The sequence below is a fragment of the Lactuca virosa genome, chromosome 7 (genome assembly GCF_052849685.1).
Source record: "Lactuca virosa cultivar CGN04683 chromosome 7, Lactuca_virosa_CGN04683_v6, whole genome shotgun sequence".
NCBI lineage: Eukaryota > Viridiplantae > Streptophyta > Magnoliopsida > Asterales > Asteraceae > Lactuca > Lactuca virosa.
In genome coordinates, this window is record NC_136432.1 from 19,463,538 (window position 1) to 19,481,192 (window position 17,655).

Below are 17,655 nucleotides of genomic sequence, written 5' to 3' on the forward strand. Positions count from 1 at the left end.
TATGACACTTGTCATTTTATGTCATTTTTCCAAATTTCTCAAGAACAAATATCAAATCCTCTCAAGTATCATCCCGAGATTTATTCCAGATCTCGATCTAGTAAGTGTTTTCAACCATTTCAAGTTAGTAGATCACTTAATCTAGTGTTTTAACACCTTTCTAACCGTGAAATCATTCCAAAAGGTTGATTCTTCCATTTTCACCAAGAACACACACTAGTGTTTTTGGCATTTTGGCTCATTTCAAGCTTCCATATAGTAAGTACTTCTATCCTAGAGTGTGTTTAAGCTTGCTATACTTCATTATAACATGAAAACATCCAAGAAACACCAAGAAAATGGTGTTTACGGTCCAAGAACATTCTTGAACCGTAAACCCATTTTAAGGGACCAAAATGTCCCTAGTCCCTTCCTAAGCCTAGGTAACTAACTTGGATCCTTACCTTGATATGTTAAGGACTTGAAATCATCAAAATACCAACATCCATAAGGGTTTACGACCGTAAACCCAAAGGGACGTGGTCTTTGGGCCGTAAACTCCAAATAGGAGTGAAATGGTGCCCTAGCTTCTTCCTTAGGCTTATACTTCAAGTGGAAACACTTCAATGGACATAGAAACCTTCAAATCAACAAATGGTCAAAAGAGGGGGAGTTTACGGCCGTAAACTCTAGGGTTTACGACCGTAAACCCATTGGGTTGAGGTCACAAAACCGTAAACTCAAGTTAGGGTTTCTTTTGAACCCTAAACCCTATAGCATTGTTCTACAACACTTAGATGCATTCCTTGAGACTTATAACACTTATATAAGGTGTTTAACTTGTCTTAGGATGTCTTAACTTTGCTAATTAGTTGTTTAAAGGCTAATTAGATACATATATGTTGTATTTATATGTTAAATAGGATCATTGTGTGTGTACAAGTCTTCACTTGACACCTAGCAATCCTATTTCTTCAGTTCATCCAAACCACCAACTACAGGTGAGTTCATACCCCTTAATTAACCTTTTAAATGTTTTTAAATGCTTTTATGGGGGGGGGGGGAATACAAGTTGAACAATTATAGTTATTATATCAATCACATGTGATTAATAACTACCAAACAAATGGTTTTCTTACTTTTCAAACTGTTTATCAAACTGTTTTACCTCAAACTACTTTACAAACTCTTTTACTTATCAAATACTTTTACTTAAACTCTTTTAAACTTATATTCTGTGTATCTATATAGATATAGTTATATAAGTAGGATTGAAAGGACTTAGGACTGCTAGTCTACCCTGCTTCCTGTTCTTGTTTGATTGTGGTCTTAGGGTATAAATGTTAGTTGTCCGAGGGTCGTTTGAATCCTAGTTATATATTATGTATATGTATATAGATATAAAAGGTTTTCCTTCATTCAAGTCCATACCCTTGGGTAGCAAGGGTATACAAACAGATTCATACATTGCTAGTAAGCTACCATAGGGGTAGTTTAGGAAGATACTATTACTAGAACGATGAAACATACAATGAGTCAGTTCATACATGAGTCAATACATACTATAATGAGAAACAAACATGAAACAGAGTGATGAGAAACAAACATACAGGCTAGACAGAGAAAGAACACACAATACAGCTAGCACACAATTCACATAACATTTACATTAATACATTTATGTGAGCCATTAAACAGGGCATGGCACTACCTGCCATGACTGTTTTTGTATCAGAATCTCCTTAATTGGGGAGCGTATGAGTTTGTGTATAGATCTATACTGGATTGACTATCCTACACCTTGCTTCTCGCTACAGTGGGACTTGCAAGTCTACGGGTGCCAAACGTCATTTTTGTGGCATCTTACATTGTCACTTTACTATTGAGTCGGTAGCAAGATACAGGCCGATCACATGTTACCTTACAATATACAATTGGCTTAAGGTAGTTAGTACAGCATTAGTTTCATAATACTACATTAAAGTACTATAACATTTTCCCTTTACATTTTACTTTGTGATTTCACACAATAAACAATAGTGTCAAAACTATATTTTTGGTTAATGATAGTTGGATTTGGGAAAATACTCACTTTTACAAAGGATACACACACAGACACTAGATGCCTTGGTAGAAGGCTACTTTTAGTAGGAAACATAGGGTTTTCTAGGATAGTTCAAACAAATACAAAACTTTTACAAACACACAGTACATCTTACAAATGCTTTCATACAAACACAGACACTAATATACTTATGAACTCACCAGCTCTAAAGCTGATAAACTCTTTCAAAATAACTTGTATTCTCAGGTCACCAGTAGACAGGTACCGGAGCCAGGTTTTGAGAAGATGGAGCTCGTTCAAGACTCATCTTATATTTTTGATGTATATTGTTTTGGTGTCTTTAAAACTTAACGGAACACACTTGTATGAAATTATATTGTTAATGCAATGGATGATGTTGTTGCTTGTTTACTACTTGCATTGTTGTGATACTGTACATGACGTCCTCCACCCCAGAACGTTTCCGCCGTTCATTTGGTTTTGAGGGTGTGACAATGTCTGATCTGAAAACGCATTGTGATTTCTGTTCCACGACGTGGTGATCTCTTTGCCACGACGTTGTGGCTTCTCTTCCATGACATGGTAATTGTTCATAGATTTCGTTTTTTTTAATATTAGTTGCCTCGTTGCTTGCCCATTAAGTTATATGCCTCAATTTAGTTCAACATGCAAATTTTTTAATTTTATTAAAGTTTGATAACCATTATACTTATTGCTTTACTTACTCAATTAATTGTTTAATTAATTAATTAAAAGTCAAATAATTAGATCTTGATTAAATGTATTAATTCTTGACATTACATCCTCGTGTGTCCAATTAGAATTAATTGACATACAAATTAAATTGTTTAAATTACGCTAAGTATATGGTAAAATTATATATATATATATATATATATATATATATATATATATATTTATATATATATATATAGAGAGAGAGAGAGAGGGCTATGTTCATTTGTTTAAACTAATTATTGTGTTATTGTATGCATAAATGTGAGCTAATCAAAATTTATAATATAAATAAATAATTAAATAAATAAACAAGGGTAATTAGGTAATTTTATAAACAACTTCCCCAAATACTTTCCTATAATTATGCTAGTTGATTTTAACCTAATTTCTCTCTCTCTTTTCACCAAAGAATCACCCGAGAAACCTCCAATTATCTTTCGCCCCTTCAATGCGAGTATTATTCTTCTTCTTCACTTTCTTGTTGGCTAAGATTCTATGCTGTGTAGCAATTATCTTTCGCCCCTTCAATGCGAGTATTATTCTTCTTCTTCATAGACTTAGAATCTGTGATCTTTGCCTTACTTCCTGTTCCTTGTTTGGTTGTGGGCTTAGGGTTAGGGTTACTTATTCGAAGGTCTATCCCGTCTGCATGACATATAACTGGTATGCTTTAAACAAGTATTGAGGCAACTGATAAAGATCATCTTATAATTATTTATTTAGTTAGTTAGTTTAATTTAGTTATTTCTTATATGCCTTTTCTCGCGTAGATTTAATGGCTGGATTTTATCTTCCCGGAGACCCGTACTTTCCCAACCACGACAACGCAGAATGGCTGGAAGAAGAACCAGAAGATAATCACCCAATTCCTTTAGATGATTATGAAGCTGAAGGTTTTTCTGATGGTTTCGACTCGGAGCCAGAAGTCAACAACCAACCCCCAGCTGTTCAAAACCCAAACCCTCGTCCCGCATTTCAAGGACCCACACCTTTGTGGGCCACAAACTTGAATAGGTGGAGTCAGGAACAAGGTCAAACTTTTCCCTACAATGGAGACAGAAGTTTCTACAACCTTACTGAGGGAGGTACAGCTGATAGGGTCCTACCTATCATGGTTCGTAGGATTGCTCGGAACACCGAGCAGGGTCGAGCAGCTATCGACCGGGTAGTAAAAGTGGATGCCAATTCTAGTATTAACACTGTCCGCATTCGCCAGCTGGAGTCCGCTCATGAAAGGGCTCAGGTTAGCAATGCAATGCTTCAGAGGGAACTTGCTGAAACCCGAGCCGAAGTCAGGGAACTTCGAGCTCAGCAAGCAAGGTCTGATAGGCGTGTGAGGGACATAGAGCGTCTCCTATCGGATTCAAGGACTCACTCAAGCAGTTCTCGTCGTCATTAAAATCTTACCGACTTCTCTTTTGGATATAACTTAGTTATGTAAAAACTTAAGTCTAATTTCCTATCCTTATAAATCTTAGACCTGCTAGGTTTTGATTAGGTAGTATGCTGTCAAAATTTTCCATCTTGGTTGATGTAAGACCTACTTCTAGGTCATTTTTCCCCAAACTCATTACATCTGTAATTCCAATATCTTTGACAGATATAAAAATCTAATGGAAATTATTATCCAAATGCTTTCATCTTCATTCCAGTATTCCATTTAATTATGCTGTTGGGCTATGGAGAGTTAGTCCATGAGTCATTCTCATCAATGTTCATGTCAAATTCTTATCAATATCTTATTCATTCTAAACTTTCAGCTAAAAGATGCCTCCACGTAAGTCAACAAGAAGTAATCCTCCACCACCTATTACTCAATTTGATACATCAGCCCTCAATGCTGCTGTAGCTGCGGCTGTGGCAACAGCCATGGCTGAATATCATTCTTCAAGTTCCACTGGAGGAGGGACTCCTATTCCAACAATACAGGTTGAAACCCCTGTGCGCTCGAGAGAGTGCTCCTACAAAGATTTTACAAACTGCAAGCCATTATCCTTCAGAGGAACTGGCGGAGTCATTGTACTCTCGCAATGGTTTGAGAAAAACGAATCGGTTTTCGCAATCTGCTCTTGTCCAGAAGGGAGCAAGGTGAAGTTTGCTGCTTGCACCTTTGAAACCAGAGCCCTAACATGGTGGAATAGCCATGTTAAGTCACTATCTCTTTCAGTGGAAAATGATATGGGATGGGATACTTCAAAAGACCTCATGATTGAGGAGTACTGCCCGAGGGGCGAGATCCAAAAGCTGGAGGAAGAACTTTGGCGCCTAACCATGAAAGGCACCGACATCGTAGCATATACCGCCAGGTTCTGTGAACTGGTGGCCCTCTGTCCCAACATGATTCATACAGAGGGAAAGAAGATCGAGAGGTATATATGGGGGCTGGTGCCACCATACCAGGGAAATATATTGTCATCACGCCCCACTATATTTGATAGTGCCAAGCGATTGGCACAGCAACTAGTTGACCACGGGGCCCGTACCCCGGCTGCAACAACCACCCTGGCCATCTCAGAAACCGCCAGAACTGCAGAGTCCAAGCGGAAATTCTAGGATGACAAGAAAAAGAAGAAGGTTGCGAAGAAACAGCAGACGGTGGCAGTTCATAGTGCGACAGCACCTGCCACTGCTGCTATCCCAATAAAGCAGTATTCTGGAAGTTTGCCTTTATGCAACAAGTGCAACTACCATCATATGGGAGCCTGTCGGGACATGCAGTGTGTAAACTGCAACAGGAAGGGGCATACAGCCCGTTTCTGTAAATCTCCGGCAAGGCCAATCACCCAAGTCCCCAGCGCTGGAGTGGGCCAATCTTGCTACAACTGTGGCGATGTGGGCCACTACAAGAGGAACTGCCCCAAGGCAGGGAATGCCGGTGGAGTAGGAAGAGTTCTGGCTATAGGCCATGAGGAGGCGGTTGCCGACCCCACAGTGGTCACTGGTACGTTTCTCCTCGACAACTCTTATGCTTGTATACTATTTGATAGTGGAGCGGAGAGGAGCTTCGTGAATCAAAAATTTGCTCATTTACTTAAGCAAAAATCACGAGCACTCAAAGAACCGTTCACAGTAGAAATGGCTAATGGGAAGACAGAGAGCACTAGCTGCATTTACATAGGGTGTACCTTAACTTTAGATAGCCATTCATTCTCGATCGATCTCATGCCAGTCTCAATTAAAAGTTTCGACGTCATCATTGGCATGGATTGGTTGAGTCTTCAGCGTGCCGACATCATGTGTTACGAAAAGGCAGTCCGCCTTAATCTTTCGTCTGGCGAAACCCTAGTAGTTTATGGCGACAAACCCGGCACAAACCTTCGTATCATCTCGAGCATTCAAGCTCAGAAATTCTTGCGAAAGGAATGTCGCGCATTCCTTGCTCATGTTGTCGATGTGAGCCAAGCAACTAAATCTATTCAGAACATTCCAGTAGTACACGACTTTCCCGACGTCTTTCCAGAAGAGCTACCAGGATTACCCCCGCAACGACAAGTCGAGTTCAGAATCGACTTAGTTCCAGGGGCTACTCTAGTAGCCAAATCGCCTTATCGTCTAGCACCTGCAGAGATGCAAGAACTATCCTGTCAACTTAACGAACTGCTCAGCAAGGGCTTTATAAGACCAAGCTTCTCACCCTGGGGAGCTCCAGTCTTGTTCGTCAAAAAGAAAGACAGATCGTTTCGTATGTGCATCGACTACAGGGAGCTCAACAAACTGACCGTCAAGAATCGTTATCCTTTGCCTCGGATAGACGATTTATTCGATTAACTTCAAGGGGCGAATTTCTTTTCTAAAATCGACTTAAGATCCGGATATCACCAGCTACGAGTGCTAGGGGAGGATGTTCCAAAGACAGCCTTCCGAACTCGTTATGGGCACTACGAATTCGTAGTGATGCCGTTCGGATTAACAAATGCGCCCGCTGTATTGATGGACTTAATGAATAGGGTGTGTCGTCCTTACTTGGATCAGTTCGTCATCGTCTTCATCGATGACATACTTATCTACTCTCGTAGTAAGGAAGAACATAGTCAACATCTGCGACAAGTCTTAGAAACCCTGCGCGTGGAGAAGCTTTTTGCGAAATTCTCGAAATGCGAATTTTGGATCCGACGAGTCGAATTCTTAGGGCACGTGGTTAGCGAAGAGGGAATCCACGTAGACCCATCCAAAATCAAAGCCATTGAGAGCTGGTCAGCACCGAAGACGCCTACAGAAATTCGTCAATTTCTAGGCCTCGCTGGCTACTATCGCAGGTTCATTCAGAACTTCTCCCGCATTGCAAAGCCTCTTACAACGCTTACCCAGAAGGGCGTACCCTTTGACTGGGAAGAAAAGCAGGAGAGAGCGTTCCAAACGCTCAAACGAGACTTGTGCACTGCACCAATACTATCCCTCCCTGAAGGGATAGAAGACTTCGTTGTCTATTGCGATGCATCGAACCAAGGTCTCGGATGTGTTCTGATGCAGCGAGGTAAGGTCATCGCCTATGCCTCGAGGCAGCTGAAAACACATGAGGTCAACTATACAACGCACGATCTTGAACTAGGAGCAGTTGTTTTTGCTTTGAAGATCTGGAGACACTACCTGTACGGTACGAAGAGCACAATCTTTACGGACCACAAGAGCCTACAACACATATTCGATCAGAAGGAGCTCAACATGAGACAACGACGGTGGGTCGAGCTACTCAGTGACTACGAATGCGAAATTCGTTATCATCCCGGCAAGGCCAATGTAGTAGCTGACGCCCTAAGTCGGAAAGAATATTCTGGTCATAAAGTCAAGTAATTGACTATGACTATCCATTCGCACTTATCCACACAAATACAGGTGGCTCAGCTCGACGCTTTGAAGCCTGAAAATGTGACCAGTGAATCCCTGCGAGGGATGGATAAGAACTTGGAAGTTAAGGGTGGCGGAGCTTATTATCTCATGGATCGGATCTGGACCCCGAAACTAGGTGGTTTCAGAGACTTGGTCATGAATGAGGCGCACAACACTCGTTATTCCGTTCACCCAGGTTCAGATAAGATGTATCTGGATCTTAAAAAGTTATACTGGTGGCCTAACATGAAAGCAGAGATTGCTACCTTCGTAAGTAAATGCCTTACTTGCGCAAAAGTCAAGGTCAAGTAACAGAAACCCTCAGGTCTTCTACAACAGCCTGAGATCCCAGAATGGAAGTGGGAGCAGATCACTATGGATTTCATAACCAAGTTGCCCAAGACAACGGGTGGACTTGATACCATATGGGTCATGGTCGACAGATTGACCAAGTCCGCGCACTTCCTACCAATCAAAGAAACAGACAAGATAGAGAAACTTACTAGAACATACCTAAGGGAAATTGTACGATTGCACGGTGTCCCTATATCCATTATCTCGGACAGAGATAGTAGGTTCACTTCTAGGTTCTGTCAGTCGCTACAAGGTTCCTTATGAACTAGGCTGGACATGAGTACAGCCTACCATCCGCAGACAGACGGGCAAAGTGAGAGGACTATCCAAACCTTAGAGGACATGTTGCGAGCCTGTGTGATCGACTTTGGGAAAACATGGGATACCTATTTACCCCTTGTAGAATTTTCCTACAACAACAGTTATCACACAAGCATAAAGGCTGCTCCATTCGAGGCCCTCTACGGCCGAAAGTGCAGATCCCCTCTGCGCTGGGCTGAGGTGGGTGATACCCAGTTAGCTAAGGGACGAGTTCCTGAAAGCACTCTCACAGGTCCGGAGATCATACGGGAAACGACGGAGAAGATCGTTCAGATCCATGAACGACTGAAAGCCTCCAGAGACCGACAGAAAAGCTACGCTGATAAACGAAGGAAACCGTTGGAATTCCAGGTGGGCGACCAAGTTCTATTGAAAGTCTCACCCTGGAAGGGCTTAATACGCTTTGGAAAGCATGGAAAGCTAAATCCAAGGTACATTGGGCCTTTCGAGATTCTTGCCAGAATCGGTCCTGTAGCTTACAAACTTAACTTACCGAGCGAACTCAGTAACGTACATTCTACCTTCCACGTCTCGAACTTGAAAAAGTGTCTGTCCGACGAGACTCTTGTAATCCCACTCGATGAGATCAAGATCAACGAGAGCCTCAACTTCGTGGAAGAACCAGTAGAGATCATGGACCGGGAGGTCAAGCAAACGAAACAAAGCCGCATCCCGATAGTGAAGGTTCGCTGGAACGCCAAGCGAGGACCTGAATTCACTTGGGAGCGAGAGGATCAGATGAAACTGAAATATCCTCGTCTTTTTACTTAGTTCCTTGTAACTACTTATTTGCTTAAATTCTAATTTCGGGACGAAATTCCTTCTAAGGAGGGGATGATGTGACAACCCGAAATTTCTATTCTGTACAACATGTCAATTCAATAGAAGTCAAATCAGTTACAGTTAAATTTTCAGACTTTTTGGATTAAGTTTGATTATTTTAGGATTTACACTTTAGGAGATACCAGGAGAGAGGATGCCCTAGGGTTATAGTGCAACACTGTTATTCCTAAACTTCAAGAAATTGGAGTTTACTGCCGGAATAAAATATTTTCAGCCAAAAACCCAGAAATTTGGAGTATATATATGACACTTGTCATTTTATGTCATTTTTCCAAATTTCTCAAGAACAAATATCAAATCCTTTCAAGTATCATCCCGGGATTTATTCCAGATCTCGATCTAGTAAGTGTTTTCAACCATTTCAAGTTAGTAGATCACTTAATCTAGTGTTTTAACACCTTTCTAACTGTGAAATCATTCCAAAAGGTTGATTCTTCCATTTTCACCAAGAACACCAAGAACACACACTAGTGTTTTTGGCATTTTGGCTCATTTCAAGCTTCCATATAGTAAGTACTTCTATCCTAGAGTGTGTTTAAGCTTGCTATACTTCATTATAACATGAAAACATCCAAGAAACACCATGAAAATGGTGTTTACGGTCCAAGAACATTCTTGAACCGTAAACCCATTTTAAGGGACCAAAATGTCCCTAGTCCCTTCCTAAGCCTAGGTAACTAACTTGGATCCTTACCTTGATATGTTAAGGACTTGAAATCATCAAAATACCAACATCCATAAGGGTTTACGACCGTAAACCCAAAGGGATGTGGTCTTTGGGCCGTAAACTCCAAATAGGAGTGAAATGGTGCCCTAGCTTCTTCCTTAGGCTTATACTTCAAGTGGAAACACTTCAATGGACATAGAAACCTTCAAATCAACAAATGGTCAAAAGAGGGGGAGTTTACGGCCATAAACTCTAGGGTTTACGACCGTAAACCCATTGGGTTGAGGTCACAAAACCGTAAACTCAAGTTAGGGTTTCTTTTGAACCCTAAACCCTATAGCATTGTTCTACAACACTTAGATGCATTCCTTGAGACTTATAACACTTATATAAGGTGTTTAACTTGTCTTAGGATGTCTTAACTTTGCTAATTAGTTGTTTAAAGGCTAATTAGATACATATATGTTGTATTTATATGTTAAATAGGATCATTGTGTGTGTACAAGTCTTCACTTGATACCTAGCAATCCTATTTCTTCAGTTCATCCAAACCACCAACTACAGGTGAGTTCATACCCCTTAATTAACCTTTTAAATGTTTTTAAATGCTTTTATGGGGGGGGGGGGGAATACAAGTTGAACAATTATAGTTATTATATCAATCACATGTGATTAATAACTACCAAACAAATGGTTTTCTTACTTTTCAAACTGTTTATCAAACTGTTTTACCTCAAACTACTTTACAAACTCTTTTACTTATCAAATACTTTTACTTAAACTCTTTTAAACTTATATTCTGTGTATCTATATAGATATAGTTATATAAGTAGGATTGAAAGGACTTAGGACTGCTAGTCTACCCTGCTTCCTGTTCTTGTTTGATTGTGGTCTTAGGGTATCAAGGTTAGTTGTCCGAGGGTCGTTTGAATCCTAGTTATATATTATGTATATGTATATAGATATAAAAGGTTTTCCTTCATTCAAGTCCATACCCTTGGGTAGCAAGGGTATACAAACAGATTCATACATTGCTAGTAAGCTACCATAGGGGTAGTTTAGGAAGATACTATTACTAGAACGATGAAACATACAATGAGTCAGTTCATACATGAGTCAATACATACTATAATGAGAAACAAACATGAAACAGAGTGATGAGAAACAAACATACAGGCTAGACAGAGAAAGAACACACAATACAGCTAGCACACAATTCACATAACATTTACATTAATACATTTATGTGAGCCATTAAACAGGGCATGACACTACCTGCCATGACTGTTTTTGTATCAGAATCTCCTTAATTGGGGAGCGTATGAGTTTGTGTATAGATCTATACTGGATTGACTATCCTACACCTTGCTGCTCGCTACAGTGGGACTTGCAAGTCTACGGGTGCCAAACGTCATTTTTGTGGCATCTTACATTGTCACTTTACTATTGAGTCGGTAGCAAGATACAGGCCGATCACATGTTACCTTAAAATATACAATTGGCTTAAGGTAGTTAGTACAACAGTATTTTCATAATACTACATTAAAGTACCATAACATTTTCCCTTTACATTTTACTTTGTGATTTCACACAATAAACAATAATGTAAAAACTATATTTTTGGTTAATGATAGTTGGATTTGGGAAAATACTCACTTTTACAAAGGATACACACACAGACACTAGATGCCTTGGTAGAAGGCTACTTTTAGTAGGAAACATAGGGTTTTCTAGGATAGTTCAAACAAATACAAAACTTTTACAAACACACAGTACATCTTACAAATGCTTTCATACAAACACAGACACTAATATACTTATGAACTCACCAGCTCTAAAGCTGATAAACTCTTTCAAAATAACTTGTATTCTCAGGTCACCAGTAGACAGGTACCGGAGCCAGGTTTTGAGAAGATGGAGCTCGTTCAAGACTCATCTTATATTTTTGATGTATATTGTTTTGGTGTCTTTAAAACTTAACGGAACACACTTGTATGAAATTATATTGTTAATGCAATGGATGATGTTGTTGCTTGTTTACTACTTGCATTGTTGTGATACTGTACATGACGTCCTCCACCCCAGAACGTTTCCGCCGTTCATTTGGTTTTGAGGTTGTGACAATGTCTGATCTGAAAACGCATTGTGATTTCTGTTCCACGACGTTGTGATCTCTTTGCCACGACGTTGTGGCTTCTCTTCCATGACATGGTAATTGTTCATAGATTTCGTTTTTTTTAATATTAGTTGCCTCGTTGCTTGCCCATTAAGTTATATGCCTCAATTTAGTTCAACATGCAAAATTTTCAATTTTATTAAAGTTTGATAACCATTATGCTTATTGCTTTACTTACTCAATTAATTGTTTAATTAATTAATTAAAAGTCAAATAATTAGATCTTGATTAAATGTATTAATTCTTGACATTACATCCCCGTGTGTCCAATTAGAATTAATTGACATACAAATTAAATTGTTTAAATTACGCTAAGTATATGGTAAAATTATATATATATATATATATATATATATATATATATATATATAGAGAGAGAGAGAGAGAGAGAGCTAGGTTCATTTGTTTAAACTAATTATTGTGTTATTGTATGCATAAATGTGAGCTAATCAAAATTTATAATATAAATAAATAATTAAATAAATAAATAAGGGTAATTAGGTAATTTTATAAACAACTTCCCCAAATACTTTCCTATAATTATGCTAGTTGATTTTAACCTAATTTCTCTCTCTCTTTTCACCAAAGAATCACCCGAGAAACCTCCAATTATCTTTCGCCCCTTCAATGCGAGTATTATTCTTCTTCTTCACTTTCTTGTTGGCTACGATTCTATGCTGTGTAGCAATGAATCCGTTTCTGAACACATCGTCGTTGTCTATATTTTCTCAATCAGCTTCATACTCACCCCTATTTCTGGCGTCATTGTCCTCCGTGTTTCAAGATCCAACTGCTGCTGATAACAACGATGCTCCGGTAAGTCTCACCACCACTGAAATGGTGTCGTTACCACCTCGTTCTGTGACAGGAACTGCATCGGAGTTCTAGCAGTAGCCGGATGGGGAAAGGTACCAGCCTTGTTTGGATTTTAGTTTGAATTATCGGAGGAGGTCTAGTAAGACTGCGAAAGAGAAGATGAAGTTCTTAGTGGTTTTGGCCATATGGAAAATGATCAAATTACTTTTCCCATTCTAACCCCACCCATCCTTTTCTCTACCCTACTTTTTGTGTGTGTTTTGCTTTCTAATTCTTTTTTTGTTTCTTTTGTGATGCCCTCAAAGGCCAAACATATCATCAAAGTTTATCCCTTTCTATGGTGGAGCTGATTATCATGATTATCACCATTATGTTGGTGGACAAAGTCAAAGCAATTTTGCATCTGTCTTCACTTACTATGATTACATTTATGGAACAGACAAGGTATTATAACTTTATGAATTTATAAGTTTTCTTCTGCTCTTTTTTATTTTAAATTACTAATCTGGTTTTTGTTTTATCCAATCAGGGCTATCGTTACCAGAAGAAAGTCTTGGAACAGGTAAAGATCATATTTTAAGAGAATGATGTTGGTTATTAAAAAATACTGAAAAAATGAATATAAGAATCATAATTTTGTTTTAATGTATTTCAGTTAAGAGATGGAAAAGGAAATGATGGATCGAATGCTTCAGGACAAGATATAAAATCTGAGTAGCCATGGATATGGAAATCTCTTGTTGGTATTGATTTTCAGAATCCTTGGTAGTTTTTTATGAAAAAGTTGGACATTTTCTGTTTAGGTTACTAGACTTAAACTTGTGTTAGTTTTTGAATATTTATATCAATAGTTTCATTTCACCTCATTGTTACGATTTTTATCATCGTAACAATGAGTGGTTGTATTTCTCATTTGCAGGTATACATGAAATCAAGAAGAAGAATGTTCTTGTTTTCTTCGCTGGGAAGGATACATATGAGACTTACAACATTCTACTGGAATGGAATCTTGAATTCCGATTATGTCAGAATAGAATCTTGAAGATGAACATTCTACGGGATGAAGATGAACAATGGCCACCAATCTTCCAAAAAGAATGGATTATTCTAGCAGAATAATAGTATATTCTGGTAGAATGATTTATATATTTGTATTTCTTTGTTATTAATAAGTGTAACATTCTCATAGAATAGTATATAATTTTTTTTTCTTTTCTAAGAATGTAATGAAACTTTTTTTAACTTGTATCCAAAATTTTGTTATTCTTCAAGAAGTTCATTAAATCAAAATATATATTATGTCAGAATGTGTATTCTTGTATGGTTCAATAATTTTTGTTATTTTTTTATATATTGATAAACATATTCCGTCAGAATTTCTGAATTAGGAGAATTATCATCCATACAATCAGATTTTTAAAATTAATAGAATCTATTTTCCATTAAAATATCCAATTTACCTTAAAATATGCAAATTTCCTTTATTAAATCTATATTGACTGACTAAAATACCCTTCTAGTTAGATTAGATGGTATTTTTCAATTATATTTAATTCAATAATATGTAATAACCACTTTCTTAAAATAAGTAAAATGATTGGCCCACAATCATTCATACAATAACACAATAATTAGTTAGAATAGAATAACCTAGGCCTATATATATATATATATATATATATATATATATATATATATATATATATATATATATATGACACTAAAATACGAAAATTGTATCCTCGTATGTTTGAAAGCATTGTCAGTCTCATCACGACTAGGCTCACCTACTCTAAATTCTAAGGTTTAAGGAGAGCTCTTTGATTCCTAATGAGGTCGGCTTTTAAGTGGTATTTGGTTCTCGCCAACCCACCCCATATTGTGTTTTGTGAGTAGAGTTACCAAAAGGGTTTGATAGGATACTTGGCTTGTTAAAAGTATTAGCATTATAAGTATTAAAACAAAATCTCTTTTTATAAAAAAAATGTGAATCTTATGCTTCCCATGGAAATTACGCCTGGTCGTGTAAGATATATGATAATCGCGATTCTCGAGTGTTACTTGATTCGAATATCATGTAACTTTGCATGGTCGATTCACCATTTTGATTCATGATCATCGGCTAATCCAATCATGAATGGTAAATGAGCATAAGAAGAGATTAACATGCTACTGATATAGTGTCAACAAATCTTGAAAGATCTAGAATCTCATACAGATTGAGATTGACAATTGTTTGTCTACCTAAATAGTTTCTTGGTTTGATTTTTGGCACATCCACTTCGCATCATTGAGTGAAATATGGATCCTAGCCTTGTTTGAAATCATTTGATAATTGGGTAACTTTTTTTTAAATATTAATAAAACAAACTAGGATGAAACTTTAATTGAATGATGTATTAAAAATATGCACTAAAAGTTAACTGCTACAAAACCTTTAAAAGGATAAACTAGAAGGAAATTTTAGTCTTGTTCGTGTTTTGAGAATAGCTCTCTTAAACGAAAAGAAAGATCATACCTTTGCTGAAAATATTCTTGAGGTTCCTCCGGCTATTTTTTAGTTGAAGGAAGGAGAAAATATCAAATAAACTTACTACATGGATAAAGTTGATGCAACATGAAATTCCATCAAGTTAGGAGTTGACTATGGAAACATAATCAACTGGATAACACATACATATAATCAGGTGATTCTGATTTGATATGAGCAAACTTGGAAAGATCCATCTTAGCTATTGGAACTACGGTCTCTTAGGATCGTATGATTCTATGCAAGCAAACAATTATGAATGTAACTATGAACACGAGTATGGCACTGAATATGTCGTATGATTAATACTTCAACACCTCAGAAGAGCTCGATAAAGAACTTCTACTGTAGAGGTGTTTAGGGTTACAATAATGAACGTAATAATCAGCAGCGTATTATGCATACATGCATGCATATTTATAGTAAAACCCTACTAGCTAATCTAGATAATCACGGATGGACAGACCCAATCCGGATGCAAAACCTAAGGCCCAAGACGCAACACAAATGGACTCAACAATCTCCCCCTTTGCGTCTTTGGAGCCGAAACCTCAATTCTATTGAACAACAGAAGTCTTCTTCACAGTCTTAAACACCTTCGGTATGATGGCCAAAAGATGATAGCGAAATGTAATGTACCACCGAAGCATGTCTGTAAAATTTTTCTTGTCAGCCTCTGAATTCTGCTTGCACCTATGTATTATGTTGATGATGTGCTCCAAGCAGTCTGTAGAAAATAAGTGCTTATCTACCAGAGCAAACAAAAACCTGTGAGCTTCACCTTTAGTAAACATCACAGTGAGATGTGTTGAATCTATTTGGCCCATCTTCATCTTATTCACATCCCCTGGTTTCGGTGTAGTCTTGACTGTTGGCTTCTTGTTCATAACCTTTGCTATCTCCTGATCCATAGTAGCAACTTCATGGATGTAGGAGGCCAATATTCTCTTTAGGTGTTCTAGAATGGGCTCATATTCCTTCGGATTAGTGAGCAGAATGTTGAACAACAAAATCCAATCATGGGGATTGAGATTAGGAAGATCTGCTAGAGAGATAGTCGACACTGTGTTTGCTGAACCACGAGTGATCTTGAAATTGACATTGATAAATCTCCCTGCAGGTGAAGGTTTGAGTACCTTGACTGTAATGATTTTCTGCGCACTCCAAGTCAAGTACTGCGGTTGCCCATACTTCAAATAGAAGTCAATTAGCTCTCTGTCAACCTTCGGATGAGGAAAAGGAACCTCAGCAGTTGATTCAAAACAGTGGAATGTGAACGCCTTCTTGGTAATTGGCATGTCAAACTGCGAGTCCTTTGAATTATCACAATCAAATGAAGCAACAGGTTCCAACCAATAAACTGATGGAAACTCTATAGCCTGATTGACAAGTGTCTCTTTCGTCCATAAAGCAAACAAGGCCTTTTTACAGTTCAAGGCTTCTTCTACTTCCTTGTTTCTTCTTTCCCTCTCCTCTGCTTCCTTTGCAATTTTCAAATTCTCATCCAGCTCTCGGTCTCTCTTCTTTCTTTGGAGAGCCTCAGCGATTGTTTCTTCCACATCACTTTCACTGTCTTCATTGATCTCCTTTCGCTTAGCTTGTGAGCCAGAACCTGAAGCTACATTATCCTTCAGTTTGGTTGTGACTTTTGGTTGAGCACCTTCTGTCTTTACAATCACTCTCGGCTGAACAACACGAGCACCTTCTCCCCCTTGTTTTGGAGGTATGAACCCCTCCGAAACACCCTTCATTTCATGCAGCATGGCAAGGGCAGGAAGAAGTTTGGATGTGAGATGATTTCTGATAGTGAGAGTTAGAATGAGATCATGAGCACCAAGGAGATTCGTCAACAGGTCCTTTACCTCTCCTGCACAGCTCTGAAACACAGCCCGTTGAGTCTTTAATAAAAAATCTCTTTTTCTGCTTGGGCTAGCTTCACCTTTTGGACTTCAATGGTGGAAGCTTGTTTGGCAAGATCTGCCTTCAAAGCACTTTCAGTTGCCAGGTCTGCGTGAAGAGAGGCAAAACGAGAATTCACTGAACTCAAGAGAGAAGCGTTCTCGGTTTGGATAGATGAACGCACAGCCTCAAACTTGGTGGTTTCTTCTTGAAGAGACTTAGAAAAGGCATCCACAGAGGATTGTACTTTCGCTGCACTTGTATCAGCATGAGCTTTCAATGATTCAAGAAAAATCTGAGTTGTATGGACAATCTCAGTAACATCATTGGTTGCCTTTTTACAGGAAGAAGTATACTCATCAATAGCCTTAGTAGATTTTTCAATGGATGTTGTGTATTGCTCTATGGCAGTCTCCAGGAAAGCTTTTAGAACAACACCA

At 38.3% G+C, this 17,655-nt stretch overlaps 1 long non-coding RNA gene across 2 annotated transcripts; it reads left to right on the plus strand.

The window, feature by feature from the left end:
* The first annotated feature begins 13,151 nt into the window (after positions 1-13,151).
* Positions 13,152-13,836, plus strand: LOC145127895 (uncharacterized). 2 transcript variants are annotated; one of them, XR_013716514.1, is made up of 4 exons: positions 13,152-13,230; positions 13,316-13,348; positions 13,442-13,529; positions 13,706-13,836. It is a non-coding gene; the product is annotated as an uncharacterized LOC145127895 (long non-coding RNA). The 2 variants fall into 2 exon arrangements; XR_013716513.1 differs by lacking the exon at positions 13,706-13,836 and having other exon boundaries at positions 13,442-13,647.
* Positions 13,837-17,655: the final 3,819 nt, after the last annotated feature.